Below are 13,373 nucleotides of genomic sequence, written 5' to 3' on the forward strand. Positions count from 1 at the left end.
GTGGAGAAATATGGTGAGTTCTAATATTAATTTATTTTTTAAAAAATTTATGATATGGTGAAAATTATCTCCATGTAACTAAACTTGGTGGAGAAATATGGAAATGTTAATTTTTTAAATTTATGATATGGTGGAGAACTATGGTGGAGAAATATGGTGGATTCAAATAGAAAAATACGTAACTATAATATGATAATTTATGAGTACATGTAGATATACATGGAATGAAAATAAGACTTCATGATAACCTAATAAAATAAATAGAATATATTCAAATGATAAACGATTATAATAAAAAATGATACCTACCATTATAAGATACTTTTAATAGTATTTATGATAAGAAATAAAAAAAAAATCGTTAATTATAATTAAATCATAATATGTGATACCTACCATTATAAATTGACACATCAAACGACACAAACAAAATTTCGTATCAATACAAAACCCCATCAAGTGAATTTTGTGTTAGTAATTTTGTGTTAGTTTTTGGTCATCAATGGTCGAGTAATTTTTATCTTAATTTCTAAAATCCTATGTTAAATTTGTGTTTGTAAGTATTACTTACATTGTGTTAATTTGGGATACTTAGCGATTATATGTTTATATTTTATTTACTAAATTTTGTTTTTATATGCACAACTAACGCATCATACGACCCCAACAAAATTTGTATCAATACAATACCCTATCAAGCGAATTTTTTGTTAGTAATTTTGTGCTAGTTTTAGGTCATTAATGTACGGGTAATTTTTAAAAACCTATGTTTAAATTTATATTTGTAATTAGTACTTACATTGTATATATTTGGGATACTTAACGATTATCTGATTATGTTTTGTTTACTGAATTTTGTTTTTACATGCAGATCTAATTTAATTAGAGAATTAAATTCGAGCAAAAATGATTGGAAATCAAAGTACAAGTTTCTCGCCTATTTGACATACTAAATTTCTGTAAACAACATAGCTTAAAAGTTTGGATATGGTCCTAATGGAAGAGGAGGTTTTTTTTTAGTATTTTTTATAAATTGTTTAATTTACATTTATTATATTTTTTATAAACCTCTTTAGCTTTTTATTAATTAATTTTGTTAAAAAATATAAAATTTGAAATTTAAGTGGCTTAATCAAGTTATTAAAATAACTTAATTTCTTATTTTTAATTATAGGGTGATTACGTTCATGTCCTCAATTAACACCAGCTTTGTTTAACACTTTTTCATCCAAAATTAATTGAAGAAAAATTTTACTTCTTTAGATACTTTTCAATCGTTCCAATCCAATGCCTTGATTTTTGTCATTATATTGATTTAATAAAAGTTCCATGCATGAATAAACACAGGGATGGACTGCATTTTAATTGCAATTAGTGGTCTTGATCTCATTGATGCAATTCATATCATACTACTTTTGATTAAAATGTAATGGATGTGTATTCTCCACGATATTGTAGACAAAATATAACAATGTGGAAGCTACCTAATTGTTGACTAGCTTAGTTTAGTTACTAAGAAATTTTAAGTTGAGCATTGTCAAGCATATGTGGTTGAAATTAATTTGTAAAGTACTCGATTTGATGCAATTATTCAAGTTAATTTTTTGGCTTTTATACATATATTTAATGCAACTATTTCAAATTAATTTTTAAAATTGTAAGAAGAAGCTAAGGCAAATGGCACACGATTTGATGTTGTATACTTATTAAATGGATGGCTTTCGTTATTATTGGAGATGATGAAAAAATTTCAATGCATAGATTTGATTTTATACAATTACAATTTTTTGATCAATTTAGCAACAATTTTTCATTTATTAGTAAATATATTGATTTACTTTATATAAATGTAAATATTTAATTTATATAAATTATATTTTTGCTAACATAAACAATGAATAATGATTTTGGATTTAAATTATTTAAAAAGTTAAAAATTTATTTTTTTTCACATTAAAGATTTTAGGTAACGGATGAAATATCAGTATTATTACCGGTAGGTCTAAGTCCTTCTCTAACTAGAAGAGCTACAAATCGTCTGCTCATTGAAGAAATTACAGTTAAAAAAAAATTAAAATTAAACTTTTGTAATTTTGTCTGAAATTATTAAATGCAATAAATCAAATAATTAAAAACCTTAGATGAAAAAACCGTGCATCGCACGGAGAGCATTCGGAGCACCAAGTAAGAAATATATACTTATTTCGACCAATAAGAAGAAAGATTTGTATTTTATTTTTGAATTAAAAATTTATGTTGCCACCTAGATAAAAGTAACGATTAGATTTGATATATCTAAAATTTTAGTGCCACGTAGATTAAAAACCAAGAATAAAATTATTATATAAATTAATGGTAAAAAAATGTAGGAAAAGAGAAATTTATTAAATCATTACTACGAGTATAACAAATCAAAAAAAATATATAAAAAGATAAAGCTCAAAAAAGATATCAATAGTACTTCGTATTAATTAAAACATAATACTAATTCATTCTCCGTAAACGATAATTTAGGACAATTAGCAATCATTATCGGTTGGTTAATGAAGAAGATAGGATTAATTATATAAAATTAAAATTAAAAAATTATGATTAAGTAGCTTAATGGTGCTAAGTGGTGGGCGACGACAACAACAGCACCAACATTAAAAAATTTGCACCAAAAAAAAAAAACCTTAAAAAATTTATCCTTTTAAAAAATATTAATCTTTATCATTATTATTAGCGATGCACGGCAATTGTGAATGTATATTGGCTATCTAACGCATATGATTATTATTTCTAAGGAAAAAAAACTTAAAAAATTAATATTGGCTATCTAACGCATATGATTATTATTTCTAAGAAAAAAAAACTTAAAAAATTAATCTTTTAAAAAAATTTATCCTTATCATTATTATTTGGACTGTTAGGAATTTTAATGATTACAATTTGAATAATGATAAAATTTAAGTTAGGAAAAAGATATGAATTGATTTAATTAGCTAATGATTTGTTATTATCATAAATAGGCATTAATTTAATTCACGCACCACCAAAGAATCACACGATACTTCATACAAAACAATTTAGAATTTTATATTGTGGTTTAAGAAAATATCGGTCTAATTCCTTAAACTAATTTTTTTTTTCAAATTGTAGTTACTTGTAATATTATTTTTAACTATTTTTTTCATTGCATTGTTTTCTTAGGTCTACTTCATCGATTCGAGAACTTAATCTTCCAAAAATGATTGGAAAATTAAAGTATGTGTATCAAGGCTTTTTGATGTTTTGAACTTTCAGAAACATAATAGTTTGATTAGTGATTAGGGGATTTTGCTCCCACCAATCGGAATGCGCCACGTGGGCCAATCAGGTCCTGCCAAGTGTCCCCCAGTTGGACATCTCAGGGCTTGCCACGTGGCACACGCTTATTCGTCCACCCTGGACTTATTATGTCATGACACGTGGCATACTCCATGCCTAATGGAGAAGCCGGTCACCTAGGCCCAACTTCCGAGGGAAGCCCAATCAGCCCAAGGTTAACCTAAACCTAGTTTGGCACGTTTCCCGAGGTTATAAATACCTCCCTTGATCCTCATTAAGGGAGAGGACGCGAACAACGCAGAATACACACATTAAACACTCTCACCTAGAGAGACACAATCACTTTAATTTCCACATTAATTACTCCTTAATCAAGTACTAACTTGACCGTCGGAGGCGGATCTCCAACCATCCGGAGCATCCGTTTGTTTTGCAGGTACAGGCGTCCGGTTCCAGTCTCGGAATTGTAACTCTCCCGCAGGACATCAGAAAACCCCGAAACATTTTGGCGCCGTCTGTGGGGAGAGTACTTCTGAGATGGCACCCACGTTTGTACCGGCTCCTAAAGAGAGACGTCCCCTGGACGATCCTCTAGTTCAGTCGGACCACGATACTGAGAATGAATTTGAAGTTGAAGCTCACACAGCTTCAGACGGGACCCTAAGGGCCCGACGTACCCGTCATACCGAAAGGAGGGAACGGGAACATTTCAAACTGGAAGCGAGCCAGCAGGCGCACCGCCTGTTCGGCAGCAGCCGACTGATGGGTCTGCTCCCATCACAAGGAACGAACTCATGACCTTCATGAGGGACTTCAAGGGAGAAATTCAAGAGTTGATCAACAAGAAGCCGCCTGCTCTGGACAAGGAGCAGTCGGCTAAGAAACCCTCCACTTCACGGAAGAGGAAGCCAGTTCAAGGGCGAGAGGCGACCCCTCATCCTAAATCTAGGAAGTGGGAGCCACCTGCCCTTGATTTCACAAAATACCGTTTTCCTACTCCAGGAAATAGGAAACCTGTTCGTCATATTCAGGCGGACGGGTCGAGGAAAACATACATAGACGCTCGGCTACTGCTAGAGCAGAAGAAGAGTGACCGATTGTTAGAGTCGGCCTCTACTTCATACTTCCAAGACAGTCTGCGAAATACCTCGATGAGGCATACTCAGTCGTATCATGAGAGTCAGTCAGGCGACACCTCCCGTCAGTCCGGCTTTCATAGCGACCAGGCGGTACCAAACTTACCGTTTGTACCGCAACAACAGTATTTTTTACAGCCACCTCCGTTTGGTGGATATGCAGCAAAAAATGTCCAACCTATGGACTGGCAGCTACAGTTGCTTAGACTTGGTGAACAGCCGTCGGCCTTCTCCAAGGAAATTACTGAAGCCGCTCAGCCGGCCAAAGTGAAAAATGTATTAGTAGGCGCCTATGACGGCACTACTAACCCAGAAGACCATCTGATGGCATTCACCAACCTGATGTACCTTCAAGGGTTGGATGATCCCACTTGGTGCAAGTGTTTCCCAGCGACTCTCAAAGGAATCGCACAACAATGGTTCGGCAACCTGCCGACTGGTTGTGTAAATAACTTCAAGACGTTTGCTTACTTATTCACCTCCAACTTCGCCATGAACATCCCTGCGAAGAAGACGACCCTTGATTTAGGAACAATTCAGCAGGGCGAGAAGGAGGGGCTTCGTTCTTACATCAAGCGATTTAACCTGATGAGAATACAGATTCAAGGGTTACCGGATGAAGTAGCCTATACTGACTTTTTCAGAGGTCTCAAAGACGGGTCGACCTTCAAATTTGATTTGGTCCGAAAGAGGGTGGCGACTCTTCAAGAGGTCTTGATTGAAGCGGAAGCCTATATACAGGCGACTGATCTTTGTAGTACGGTAAAACAGTCAGACGGGAGAAGGTCCGACAAAAGAGAAGGACGACAGAAACAGTCGTCAAACAAAGACGAGAAGAGAAAAGAGGTCTGGGCAGCTGATTCCTCTAAACAGCCGGCCCAGAAGAAGAAAAAAGAATCCAAACCATACTCCCCAAAGTATGCGTTTAACAAGGATAGCCAATTTATCCTAAAGGAAATCAAGGGACGGATCTCAATTGAGAAGCCGGTCCCCATGAAGGGTTCTGCAAACAACCGGAACCAAGAAAAATTCTGTGATTATCATGAAGATGTTGGTCATCACACCAATGAATGCATCAGTCTCATGCGGTATCTGGACCGCCTGGCTGAGCAAGGTGATCTTGACACTTATGTCAAGAAATCTACGGGGAACACTTCCTCGAAAAAGCAGTCGGCCAAAAAGAATCAACAGGCCGACAGCTCCGATACAGATGATGCAGTCGTCTACACCATTGCAGGCGGCCCCACTATTAGGGGCAACAAAGACAATATCAGACGGTTAGATGTAAATTCCGTTCACCAAGAACGGCCCTCCAAATATTCATTTCCTGAGATTGTCATCACTAAAGAAGATCTAGGAGGGGTAAGAGGGCCGCATGACGACCCTATCGTTATTGAATGTAAAGTGGCCAACCAGAGAGTTGGCCGAATCCTCATAGATACCGGAAGCTCCTCAGATCTCATCAGTAGCAAATGTCTGTCGAAACTAAAATATCAGACTGATTGCATACATCCGGCATCCCACCCTTTAGTAGGGTTTGGAGGAGGAGTCGTCCACCCAGTGGGACGAGTGGATTTACCCATCCGCCTGGGCGAAAAAGGGGAAGGACGACACATGGTAGTCCGGTTCCTGGTAGTAGAAGAACTCTCGGCCTACAACATGATTCTGGGACGACCAACCCTGAATAATTCCAAGGCTGTTATAATCCCATCACTTATGTTGCTCAAGTTTGAGAGGGATAATGGAACAATCGGGTCCCTAAGGGGAGATCAGAGGATGGCCCGAGAGTGCTATCTCTCGGATGTCAAGCCCACTGTTATGGCCACTGGGTCGAGCGGTGGAAAAATAGACCTTGACAATGTGAAGGAGAGTGCCCCTGTTCAAGAAGCAGGCGGCAAGAAGAGAAAGGCATCCCAGACAGGGGCCGCAATAAAAGACAGAAAATAACAATCATTGGCAGAGGAGCGGTCGGATGAATTCCGCCCTCAGCCGGCTGGTGAGCATACGGACCTGATCTTAGATAACTCGCGTCCTGACAGAGCAATCAAGGTTGGGACGACTGCTCTAAGGGACCTGGGTGACGACTTTCACAAACTATAGAAAGAATACAAGGACATCTTTGCAATCGAAGTCCATGAAATGCCAGGCATTAGTCCTGATCTGGCGGTACATAAACTGGCCGTGGATCCGAAAAAGAAGCCGGTACGGCAGAAGAAGCGGAACCATGGCGAAGAAAGAAGTCAGGCGGCAACCGCTGAAGTTAAAAAATTACTTGATGCAGGGTTCATTCGGCAATGTTACTTCCCAGACTAGGTTGCAAATGTGGTGCTTGTTAAAAAGCCGAATGGAACCTGGCGAATGTGTGTAGACTACACAGACTTAAACAAGGCGTGCCCCAAAGACAGTTACCCTCTGCCTAAAATTGATAACCTGGTCGACTCAACAGCCGGCCATGCTTTGATGAGCTTTATGGACGCCTACTCTGGTTTCCATGAAATTCCTTTATGGAAGAAAGATTAGGAGAAGACGACCTTCGTCACTGATCAGGGGTTATACTGTTACACGGTCATGCCGTTTGGTCTTAAGAATGCCCCGACCACTTTCCAGCGAATGATAAACACTGTGTTCTTTGATCAGATTGGGAGAAATGTCGAGGCATATATTGATGATATGATTGTCAAGTCTAAACTTCAGAAAGATCATCTGTCGGACCTCCGAGAAACTTTCGCCACACTCAGGCGGCACCATGTCATGCTCAATCCCAGGAAATGTTTCTTTGGAGTTGAGTCTGGGAAATTTCTCGGATTCCTTATCAATCGGAGAGGAATAAAGGCGAACCCTGAGAAGGTGCAGGCGGTCATCGACATGCAGTCGCCTCGTACCATCCGAGAGGTTCAGAAGTTAACAGGTTGTCTGGCGGCCTTGGGAAGATTTCTAAGCTGATCAGGCGACAAATGCCTATACTTTTTCCAGGCAATTACGAAAAAGGCAAGGTTTGAATGGGGGCCGGATGCTGAGGCGGCCTTTCAGAAATTGAAAGTTCACTTGCATTCCTTGCCGAGGCTGGTCAGCCCTTTGCCCAAAGAAGTACTCTACATGTACCTGGCCGTCTCTGATCATGCGTTAAGTGCTGTTCTCCTTGCTGAAAGAGACGGCTGTCAGCTCCCGGTCTACTTTGTCAGTCACGTACTGAAAAATGCCGAGTTGAGGTATCCCTTAGTGGAGAAATTTGGTCTTGCACTCTTCATGGCTGTTAAAAAATTGAAGCCCTACTTTTTGGCACATGCAGTCGTCGTGTATACAGACCAACCTATCAAGCGGCCACTGACCATCATGGAGTCGTCAGGCCGAATGATCAAATGGGCCATAGAAATACAGAGCCTCGAAGTTACCTTCGAGCCTAGAAAAGCAGTGAAGGGGCAAGCCTTTGCTGACTTTATTGTTGAGATGACTCGTCCTCCTGACTCTCAAGTTCCAGACCAAGTCTGGAAGGTATATGTGGATGGAAGCCCTACTTCAAATGGTTGTGGAGCAGGCGTCATATGTCAGTCGCCAGAGGGCGACAGGTACGAGTATGCTCTACGATTCAGTTTTCAGGCCTCAAACAATGAGGCAGAATATGAAGCTTTACTAGCCGGAATCCGCATGTGCAAGGCGGCAGGGGCAAGAAAAATAGACGCCTGTTCCGATTCACAATTTATAGTGAGTCAGTACAATGGCGAATACGAAGCAACCCATCCGGCCATGATCAAGTATTTACAGGCGGTCCGACAAGCAGTCGACTCCCTTGAGGATTTTCATCTGACCCAAGTGCCGAGATCAGAAAACAACCAGGCGGATGCACTTTCAAAATTAGCATCATCCGCCTCCTGTGATACCCCTCAAACTATTTTTTGGGAAGTAATGGAGAAGAGAAGCATCGAGGAAGACCCTATTGGAATCCTAGACAGAAGCTGAACCTAGATGGATCCAATCAGGGCATATCTGACAAACGGTACCCTGCCGGATGATCATCAACAGGCGGCAGCAGTGAAAAAACGAGCAACCAGTTTTGAAATAATAAAGGGAGAACTTCACAAAAGGGGGTACCTTCAACCCTTCTTAAAGTGTGTTACTCCAGAAAAGGGACGAGAGATACTAGACGATCTTCACTCTGGTTACTGTGCTTCCCATATAGGCGGTAGGACGCTTGCTCAACGGGCAAGGCGGCAGGGCTACTTTTGGCCTACTTTAGAAGCAGATGCAATGGAGATGGTGAAAAAATGTGACAAGTGCCAAAGGTTTGGCAAGCTAATTCACCGTCCGGCTACTGACCTCACTACCATTCATAGCCCACTACCGTTTTCTAAGTGGGGCATGGATATTCTGGGTCCATATACGCCTGCTACAGGCGGAAGGAGGTACATACTGTTGCCGTCGACTACTTCACTAAATGGGTAGAGGCGGAGGCTGTAAAGGGAATCAAGACGAAGGATGTAATTTCATTCATTTGGTAAAATGTCATCACTCGGTTCGGGGTTCCCATGTCTATGGTTTTTGATAATGGTCCCCAATTTGAGACGCCTGTTCTCAAAAGCTGGTTGGGTGACCAAGGAATTGCACACTACTTTGCATCTGTCGGCCGTTCACAAGCAAACGGCCAAGTAGAAGCCTTTAATAAAATCATCTCAGACGGTCTCAAGAAAAAGATTGAACGAGCAGGCGGCCTATGGGCGGATGAATTACCACATGTTCTTTGGGCCATTAGGACGACTGAAAAAGGGGCGACTGGAGAAACTCCATTCCTCCTAACTTATGGTGCGGAAGCTGTTCTTCCAATAGAACACTACGAGCCGACTCTTCGAGTAATGCTATATGACGAAGAGGCAAACTGGGAAGCCATGCACCTGGCATTAGACTCACTTCCTGAAAGGAGGGGCAATGCTGTCTTGCGCCATGAAATTTACCGCCTGAGAATGACTAGATCATACAACAAAAAAGTACACAGGCGTCCACTCAAAGTGGGGGACTTTGTACTTAGAAAAATGGAAGCAGTTGGAAGGGCTAATGAGTCTGGCAAACTAACTCCCAACTGGGAAGGACCCTACCGAATCTATGAAGAGGTCAGGGACGGTACCTACCGTCTGGAAACACCAGACGGCCAACCGTTGCCTCGAACTTGGAATGCAGATAATCTTAAGAAATATTTCTTTTGAATGATATAAATAGTCAAGGGCTACTTAATAAAAGTTTGCATACTTAATATTCAATTTTGTACTAAGAGGGGCACGCCTACTAACAAACAGTCGGCTACTCTCCATACTCAGTTTTCATTTTTACTTAAGAGGGGCATGCCTACTGACAAACAGTCGGCTACTCTCCATGTTTAATTTTTATTCTTACTTAAGAGGGGCAGGCCACCTATACATTTACAGTCGCCTACTCTCCATTGAGTATTTTACTCTATCTTCAAAGCATGCCGTCTGTACCTTTACAGTCGGCTACTCTCCATTGAGTATTTTACTCTATCTTCAGAGGGGCATGCCGCCTGTACCTTTACAGTCGGCTACTCTCCATTGAATATTTTACTCTATCACCATAGGGGCATGCCGTCTGGATATATAGTCGGCTACTCTCCATAGAAGAGGGCCGACTGGTTCCAAAGCACACAGCCACCCCCCTTATACTTAGCTAAAAATGATCAGGGCCTGGCCGACCCTGTGCCTAAACAGGCGGCTACCCTCCTCTTACTTAGCACCTACGTTCACCAAGAACTAACCAAGGCCACAAGCCGAATGATCAGTCCAGGCGCCAAGCCAACTGATCCAATCTTTAAACTAATACGACCTGTCCCAACATCATAGCAGGCGTCCGGCGGCATCCCTCCGGATGAAATTCGTCGCAGAGAGCAGCTCCCTTTTCGGTGGAACATTGCTCTATAAACTAATTACACGGCACCTATACGACTGTCCCCAAGGGCAACCACGTAGCCGTTTTTGAGACAAGGATAACTCTATCACTAACCAAACCAGTGGTAGCAGTTGACATCTGAGTCAGATGACCGCCTGTATTACTTGGGATAAATGCAGGGGGTACCTCTTGAGTTAATAGCCAACAAACATTGGCGAATCAAAAGATTCAGCCGGCCTCCGTCGCCTGGTACTACTCAAGAAGGAGTGACGGCGACTGAGTAACACCAAAGTTAACTCATAGTCACTCTCTCAAACTTAGTATGGAGCCTAAAAGGTATGAGTCGTCCGCCTGTTTTTAGCAAACAGGGGCTCTCAACCACTACTCCTGCTAGGTTAACACCTATGAGTTAAAAGCCAACAAACATTGGCGAATAAAGGGGAACAACCGGTACCCACCGCTTGATACCTCTACTACTCAGTTACTTGGTCACTCCTTAAAAATTTAGTATGAAACTAAAAAGGTGTTCATACAGCACCTGTTCACACTAGATTAAATATGGCGGGGAACAGTCGGCCTAGACGGCCTAAAGTCTCTAGCCTAAAAGCATGACAAGTAGGAAACCACTTTCCTACTTGGTTAATTTTACAAATGACAGGACCGCCTGCCTAAAGGGGATCCAGTCTTTAAAATGTTTCGAATACCGATTGGATAAATGGCCGACTGATCGTCTAGCCTGGAAACAGACAACCAGTCGTCCAGGGGCATAGGCGGCGTGACTAACTATCCGTACCTGTCTGCAACTATCGGCCATGTAAAACAGTCGGTATAGTGTACAATTGGATATCAGAATATTTAATACTTAAACAAATTTGAAGCAAAACAAAAATATTCATTAAAAAGAAGCCGGTCATTAAAGACCGGCAAAATATTCAGAGCCCCGGCCCCCTGGCCGGGTAAATACAAACAAACGGCACGCAGGCCGGGGAAAGAAGACATAAAGCTTATGAAGGGGGCAGATCTTCAATATTAGCAGCTGCCGCCTGGTCAGCACTCTTTTTGCTGAACTCGGCTTCAGCTGCATCCTTCTTTGATGTATTACCCCCAAGCGGCACAAGCGCCACCACCGGCTGCTCTTCCTCCTCCAGTGCCTCTTCCTCAGCAGCCGCCAGGATCTCTTGATTATATCTATCAGAACACTGCCGGTACGTTTTTTCCCAGGAGGCAAAGTCGACATTGGGGAAGAGGCGGCCCCAAGTCATGCGCTGGATTTGAGCAGAGTCTTCCATCATCTCCCGGACCAGCTCTTTCTTTTCTTGCTCGGCCTTTTCCGAGAGCTCCTGAGTAAGACTCTTCTCCTGGGTCACCAGGCGTACCTTTACGCTCGCCAAGGATTTCTCCAAGGTTTCGTATGAGGACATCTTTTGGCGAAGAGGTCTCAGCTCGGCCTTGAGGTTGTTGATGGTCGCCTCCAGCTCGCTATTCCTCTTCTGGGCCGCCTCTAACTGAGCCCGGATAGCGGCGGTAGCCTGCGCCTGATAATAAAGAATATCAATGGTCAGAACTTCATTTTGGGCAATTTGAAACATTGCCTTATCACAGTCAGAGGCGGCCATAGCTTTTGCAGCCTTTACCTCTTTGTTCTTCCGGTCAAGCGGCTTGCGAAGGCCGTTCACTCGGAGCAGGGCCTAAGTAAAAAGGGGAACAGGCGTCAGTTTCCAAACAAAAAAGAAAACAGGCGTCCTGGAATTCAAATACTCAAAAATATGCTAAGTATACCTCAGCAAGGACCCCTGCAATCCCGTCTAGGTCAAGGGTGCCGACACCCCTGACCGCCTCCCTTTCAGCTGGAGGAACGACTTTGATCATAGACTTGGCCACTTCGACCAAGTCAGGCTCCTGAGGGCCGGCTGCATCAAGCATAAACAAACGGATTAGACCTAGTAAAGGAGGGAGCAAGTCTAAAATTTACAAGGACAATTTCATACTTCTAGGTGGCCCAGCTGGAGTTTTAGAAGAAGTGGCCGGCTGTTTCTCAGCCGCCACATGATTCCTGGCAGAACCTTGGGGCCTCCGGGCCTTGGGGTCCGGCTGTTGGGAAGAAGAAGCTCTTGGAGCACCCGTCTAAAAAAGAAGAAAAGAGTCAGTATATACATAAACACAACTCCAAAAAGAGGGTGAAAGGTTCGAAGCCCACCAAGGGTGCCCCCTTGTTGGGGGAGTCGGTCGAAGACTGTTGCATGATGGAGGCCCTCAACATGGCCGCCGCAGTCTTGGAGGCGGTAATTTTGCTCATGGCGTCCGCTGCAAAAACAAATAGCAAAGTTAATAAAAGTCATAACAAGAAATGCATGGTACAACAGAGTATTCGACAGGCCGGCTACCTCTTGAGCACCGACTGCTGAGACCACATGCGGCCAAAAAGTACTCGTCGTAGAGCCATTTGAAGCTCGGGACGCAGTGCAGGGGTACTTGCTCTCGTACCCCTGAAGTAGAGTTCACCTTCGACTCTACTTTGAAGAGTCCTTTATCTAGGATCTCTTTCTTAGCCTTGGGGGGAACAGGCAGCATGCTGCGGCCGCCTGCAAGAAGGGGCGGATTCCTGTTCCACCTGTTGAAGCGCTTGTTCAGCTCTGTGTCTGAACTCTCAATGATAAGGAAGGTGCTCCGCCAGTCCTTCCATTTGTTTGCTTTACCTCTCGTCATGAGGTAGTCCCTGTGGCTCGTCAATTGATACCAGCCGGTACCGCCTGCCTTAGGGGTCCGGCTGAGGTAGTTAATGTGGGCGAAAGCCTCGAAGTTCGGCTCCACCCCGTGCAGTTCGCACCCGGCCACATAGCCGAGTACGTTGACCCAGGAGTTCGGGGCTAACTGCCATAACCCCAACTCATACCCATCCAAGATCCGCTGAACAGCCGGATGTAGTGGGAAGCGCAGCCCAGCCTTGATGGCCGCCTCGTAGCAGCCAAAGCAGGCGCCATCATAACTGGTACCAGCCGGCCAGACGACTGTGTCTTCTGGATCCGGCACGAACACTAA

This window comes from Chenopodium quinoa, unplaced genomic scaffold (assembly GCF_001683475.1).
Source record: "Chenopodium quinoa cultivar QQ74 unplaced genomic scaffold, ASM168347v1, whole genome shotgun sequence".
NCBI lineage: Eukaryota > Viridiplantae > Streptophyta > Magnoliopsida > Caryophyllales > Amaranthaceae > Chenopodium > Chenopodium quinoa.